At 41.6% G+C, this 6,731-nt stretch overlaps 1 pseudogene; it reads left to right on the top strand.

Moving 5' to 3' along the window:
* Positions 1–212: 212 nt before the first annotated feature.
* On the top strand, positions 213–399 carry LOC110596013 (annotated as a pseudogene).
* The last annotated feature ends 6,332 nt before the right edge of the window (positions 400–6,731 follow it).

The following is a 6,731-nucleotide window of genomic DNA, read 5'->3' as shown; positions in this document are numbered from 1 at the left end:
GAACTTTTGTTACATGCGATTGTCTCATCAAGATTACATTTGAAACGTATCTTTTATTGGATAGCAACTGTAGATAATATTTTAAAAAATATATCTTGGGAAAGTGCTGGGCCCTCAGCGGGAGCCTGAGGGAGGCCGTGAATTCTGTTTCAAGGCATCTCTGAGCCTGTGGGGCAGACACCGTAAGCAAGCTCCTGAGTTGAAAAAAATGGATGGACAAGAAGTTCTCACTGGAATTAAATGGTGGCAGACATGTCCAAGGAATATGCGGGGATTTGATCCCTGTAGGAATCTTGTGATAGATGAATGTGATAGGCAACGAGTGAGCAGCAGAATCTTGGCATGGTGGTGATACCAGGAAATAGAACCATCATGTTGGAAACCTTGGTACAAATATAAATAATGACTGTTCAGCAGAGAAATTCATATCCCCTTTCCAAAAGGCCTGTTTTACTATGATGTAAAAATCGGGTCATGTACGTTTTCAAATTAAACTTGTTGCTAAATAAACTTTTCTAATAGTAAAAACACACACACACACACACATACACACACACACACACACACACACACACACACCTTGGCATAAATTGCAGAGTAGAGATATATGCTAAAAATTTCCAAGAAGGGGACAATCCTATTTTATTAACTTACTCCAAGGTTCATGTAATCACATTGAATAGTGTCTGTTTCTCTATGGTGAACTTTTCATTTTGAGGTTGGGTAGGTAATTTCATACCCTTAATTATTGCTTACATAGGTTTTAAAAATATGATTTTACAGTGCTACTATAATTGAATATTACAAGCTTGGGTATTTTTTTTTTTTTAAATCAGAGTCTCTGTTACCTAGACTAGAGTGCAGTGGCACGATCACATCTCACCTTGGCTCAGGCAATCCTTCTGCTTCAACCTTTCAAGTAACTGAGACTACAGGTGTGTGCTGCCATGCCCAGGCTAATTTTTAAAAATTTTTTGTAGAAACGGGGTCTTGCTATGTTGCCCAGTCGGGTCTCAAAGTCCTGAGCCCAAGCAATCCTCCCGCCTCGGCCTCTCAAAGTACTGGGATTACAGGCATGAGCACTGCATCAGGTCTGTTATCTCTCACTTTTCATGAAGAAGTATGTTTCTCAGATCCCACTGTCTGTGGACACCTTGCCTTGCTTTGGCCATGAGGTCCTAGCTGCCACTGTTCACTTCTACCTTCCCTTCTTGTGTTGTCCCAGCATTTAGAAAAACTGAGCCTTAGTGCATAGCTGTCCTCTGAACTAGGTATGCTAACTTAATTCCCAATCTCTCTTGTTTCCTTAAAAATGGGTTGGCTGGCCAGGCTCAGTGGCTCAGCCTGCAATCCCAGCACTTTGGGAGGCTGAGGCGAGTGGATTGCCTGAGCTTGGTGAGACCTCATCTCTACAATAAATAAAAAATTAGCGGGTGTGGTGGTGCGCGCCTATAGTTCCGGCTACTTGGAAGGCTGAGGCAGAAGGATTGCCGGAGCCTAGCAGGTCGAGGCTGCGGTGGCCGGGAGCGGCCACTGCACTCCAGTCTGGGCGACAGAGTGAGACTCCAACTCAAAAAAAACAAACAAACAAAAAATGGGTTGGCCGTTCTAAAGATCTTAGAAGCCTCAATACAACTACAAATTTCAAAGTCCCGGCCTGGTGCAGTGGCTGTCACCTATAATCTCAGCACTTTGGGAGGCCAAAGTGAGAGGATTGCCTGAGCCCACGGGTTCGAGACCAGCCTGGGCAACTTGGCGAGACCTCGTCTCTACAATAAATTTTTAAAAAAAGTTAGTTGGGCATAGTGGCACGGGCCTGTAGTTCCAGCTACAGGGAAGGCTGAGGTTGAAGGATCACCTGACCCCAGTAAGTTGAGGCTGCAGTGTCTGGGAGCGTACCACTGCACTCCAACCTGGGCGACAGAGTGAGACTCCAGCTCAAAAAAAAAAAAAGTCAAAGTCCCTTAAGACAGTGACCTTCAGCATCTCCCCACACATGAAAGGGCAGATGTGCCCATTATTACCTGGGAATCCTTGCTCATTAATTATATAATCTTTGCTCCCCCACCTTCCCTGCCATTTGGAAAAAAAACACACAAGAATACAAGTGACTAATTTGCAGAGTAGAGATATTTTTATATGTTAAAAATTTCCCAAAAGGGGAAAATCCTATTTTATTAACTTACTCCAAGGTTCATATAATCATATTCAATAGCGTCTGTTTCTCTATGGTGAACTTTTCATTTTGAGGTTGGGTAGGTAATTTCATACCCTTAATTATTGCTTACATAGGTTTTAAAAATATGATTTTACAGTACTACTGTAATTGAATATTACAAGCTTAGTTTGTAACTTGGACTATCTGTTGCAAACTTCCACATTTTTTCTACCAACTCAGTTTTAATGGTAACATATGGCTTATTTCCAGTTTATAGTGGGAAAAAATAATTCAAAAAGTGATTCAAATATTTGATTCTGAGTTATATTCCCCTGACCTCCCTGGGCTGCATTTTGCTGCAGTCTGCACACAGGAAAAAAAACAAAACAAGGCATACAGCCTGATAAGCAGCTGTTCTTTTTTTACAGTCAAATACTTAACAATAGCTTACATTTATGGAGCCCTCAGTGTGTGCTAAGCCACTTATCTACATTGTATCTTTTAATCCTGATGAAAATTCTGAGAAGAAGCTGTAACGATGAGGAAACTCTGCCTTGTCACACTAGACAGCTAAGAGATCCTGTTTACTCAGCCTAGGTTTAGAGGTTGGCTTTTTTTTTTTTTTTTTTTGCATTAGAATCTTACTCTGTCACCCAGGCTGGAGTGCAGTGGCATGTTCACAGCCACCACAGCCTCGACTTGCTGGGCTCAGGCGATCCTTCCTCTTCAGCCTTTCAAGTAGCTGGAGCTATAGGTATGCGCCACCATGTAACTAACTTTTTGATTTATTATAGAGATGAGGTCTTGCCATGTTGCCCAGGCTAGTCTTGAATCCGTGGGCTCTGGCAATCCTCTTGCCTCTGCCTCCCAAAGTGCTGGGATTACAGGTGTGAACCAGGCTCATTTTTTCTTTTTTTTTTTTTTTTTTTAGTTGGAGTCTCACTCTGTCACCCAGGCTGGATTCTTATAACTCATCATAACAAGAATAAGACACATGGTCTCTGTTTGACACCCGATCCTAAATTATTCCCTTTCACTTTCTCGGTTGTGACCAGCTGCTGATGCTCAGATAAGATTGTAGGTGATTCAATATTTCTTGCTAGCAATGTGTTGCCATTTATTGAAAAGTGATACCACACACTCTCTAATAATTATTTCATTAAAAATAAGAATAGGCCAGCGTGATGGCACTTGTCTGTAATCCCAGAATTTTGGGAGGTCAAGGCAGGAGGATTGCTTGAGCACAGTAGTTCGAGAATAGCCTCGGAAACATAGCGAGACCAAACACCAAAAAATGAGCTGGGTGTGGTAGTGCATGCCCGTAGTCCCAACTACTCAAGAGGCTGAGGCAGAAGGATCATCTGACCCCAAGAGGTCGAGGCTGTGGTGAACTGTGATTGTGCCACTGCACTACAACGTGGTCAACAAAGTGAGACCCCCAACTCAAAAATAAATAAGTGAATACATAACAAAATCAAACAAACAAAAATCAAGAACAACCCCAGTTGTGTTCAGAGTGATTATAGGAATGTCTCTTTGCCTCTCTGCCTCAATCTCTCCTGAGGCAAGATGGAAAGAACAAAATCACTTTACAGGGTTGCTTTGGGAAGAAGAAAAACAGTGGACTCTACTTAATTATGATTACTAGCCATTTTTTAATGGCAGGACACAACTGCTACAGGTCATTTTAAGGCCGGAAACCCCTTCTCCAAGGATGAAGGCCATTTTGTGGTAAGAAAAGCATGCAAGGCCCAGGAAGATGCTGTCATATGAGCTCGCCTCTGAAGCCCCTTTGCTTTCTAAAGTCTCAGTGTTTCTTTTCTTTTGTTTTATTTTCTTTTGAGAAAGCAGGATTTATTGAGAGGACAGAAAAGCTCCCGCAGTGGAAGGGGAACCAAGGGGGCTGCCCTAGACTCAGTGTTTCTAAAGACCACCTTCTTCCAAGGTGGTAAGAAGCCCTGGTCAAAAGTTTTATGTCTGCTAGCATTTCTGGAGTTTGTGTCCTGCCTCCCAGGTCATTTGCCTGACAGGTTAGACTCAGCTTATTTTGGAGGTAGGTGCAGGTAGATAAGAGCCAAGTGTTGTGCAATAATTTTATTTAGTGAGTGATCTCATTAAAATATCATTTCCAAGACCAATAATAACCCAGGAAATTGACTCTGTCATAAGAAAACTACCTACAAAAAAAAAAAAATCCCTGGACTGGGTGACTTTCTAGCAGAATTCTATAAAATGTACAAGGAAGAGCTGATATCAATCCTTTTGAAAGTATTCCAGCTGGGCTGGGTGGCTCAGCCAGTAATCCCAGCACTTTGGGTGGCTGAGGTGAGTGGATTGCCTGAGCCTGTGGGTTCGAGACCCACCTGGGCAACTTGACGAGACCTCATCTCTACAATAAAATAAAAAATTAGCGGGCGTGGTAGCGCACGCCTGTAGTTCCAGCTACTTGGAAGTCTGAGGCGGAAGGATTGCTAGAGCCCAGCAGGTCGAGGCTGTGGTGGCCAGGAGTGTGCCACTGCACTCCAGTCTGTGTGACAGAGTGTGACTCCAACTCAAAAAAAAAAAAAAAAGTATTCAGGCAATTGAGAAAGATGGAATTCTCCCCAAATCATTTTATGAAGCTAATATCACACTGATACCCAAACTGGGTATAGATCCAACAATAAAAGAGAACTACAGGCCAATATCCCTTATGAACATAGATGCAGAAATCCTCAATAAGATTCTAGCAAATCAGATCCAAAAACACATCTCAAAAATCACCCACCATGACCAAGTAGGCTTCATCCCCAGGATGCAGGGCTGGTTCAACATTCGCAAGACCATAAATGTCATTAAATACATCAACAAATGTAAAAAAAAGAACCACATGATTATCTCATTAGATGCAGAAAAAGCTTTTGATAAAATCCAGCATCTCTTCTTGATAAAAACCCTCATACACTTAGGTATAGAAGGAACATACCTCAAAATAGTAAGTGCCATCTACGATAAACCCACAGCTAACATATTGCTAAGTGGATAGAAACTGGAAACATTTCCCCCTGAAAACTAAAACAAGACAAAGCTGCCCACTCTCACCCCTCTTGTTCAACATTGTGTTGGAAGTCCTAGCTCGGGCAATTAGGCAAGAGAAGGAAATCAGGGGTATCTAATTAGGCAAAGAGGAAGTCAAGTTTTCCCTCTTTGCTAATGATATGATCCTATACCTTGAAAATCCAAGAGAATCTGTCAAAAACCTGCTTGCACTGATAAAGGACTTTGGCAAAGTCTCAGGTACAAAATAGACGTGCAAAAGACAGTTGTATTCCTATACACCAACAACAAGCAAGCAGAGATCCAAATTAAAAGCACAATCCCATTCACAATAGCACAAAAAAATTAAATACATCGGCATCTTCCTAACCAGAGAAGTGAAAGACCTTTACAATGAGAACTACACAACACTGCTCAAAGAAATCCAAGAAGACACAAACAAATGGAAAAAATATCCCATGCTTATGGATAGGAAGAATCAACATCGTTATGATGTCCATCCTACCAAAGGCAATCTATAGATTCAACACAATACCCATTAAGTTACCAACATCATTCTTCTCAGACCTGGAAATGACAACACAGAAATTTCTATGGAAACATAAACGACCACAAATAGCCAAAACAATCAATCCTTAGCAAAAGAAACAAAGCAGGAGGTATCACACTTCCAGACTTCAAACTTTACTATAAGGCTACAGTAATCAAAACAGCCTGGTATTGGTACAAGAACAGACACATAGACCAACAGAACAGGACAGAGATTCCAGAAGCAAAGCCTCAATTCCTCAACCAACTCATCTTTGACGAAGCCTCCAACAACATCCACTGGGGAGAGGTGAACCTATTCAGTAAATGGTGCTGGGAAAACTGACTGATCACATGCAGAAGATTGAAACAGGACCCCTACCTGTCACCATACATAAAAATTAACTCTAAATGGATCAAAGACCTAAATGTAAAACCTCAAACTATAAGAATCTTAGAAAACACAGAAGACACCCTTATGGAAATTGGAACTGGCAATTAATTCCTATTCAGAACCCTAAAGGCCAATACCTTCAGAAATAAGATAGACAAGTGGGAACTCATCAAACTAACGAGCTTCTGCAAAGCAAAGTAACCATCAAGAGAGCGGGGAGACAACCCACAGGATGGGAAAAAATATTTGCCAACGGTATATCTGACAAAGGCCTAACATCTAGGATCTACAAGGAACTCAAATGCGCCGAAAGGAAAAAACAAACAGCCCCATTCAAAAGTGAGCAAAAGACATGAATAGACATGTCTCAAAAGAAGATATATGGACAGCCAACAGACACAGCAAAAAGTGCTCAGCCTCACTCATCATCAGAGAAATGCAAATCAAAACCACACTGAGATACCACCTAACCCCAGTAAGAATGGCCATCATTAATAAAACAAACAACAACAGATGCTAGCGAGGATGCGGAGAATAAGGAATGCTTCTGCACTGCTGATGGGAATGCAAAGTAGTGCAACTTCTCTGGAAGATAGTGTGGCTATTTCTGAAAGA

The sequence above is a fragment of the Carlito syrichta genome, unplaced genomic scaffold, assembly GCF_000164805.1.
Source record: "Carlito syrichta isolate Samal-C Ts95f unplaced genomic scaffold, Tarsius_syrichta-2.0.1 Scaffold305731, whole genome shotgun sequence".
Lineage (NCBI taxonomy): Eukaryota > Metazoa > Chordata > Mammalia > Primates > Tarsiidae > Carlito > Carlito syrichta.
This window is presented reverse-complemented; position numbering and strand designations above follow the sequence as displayed.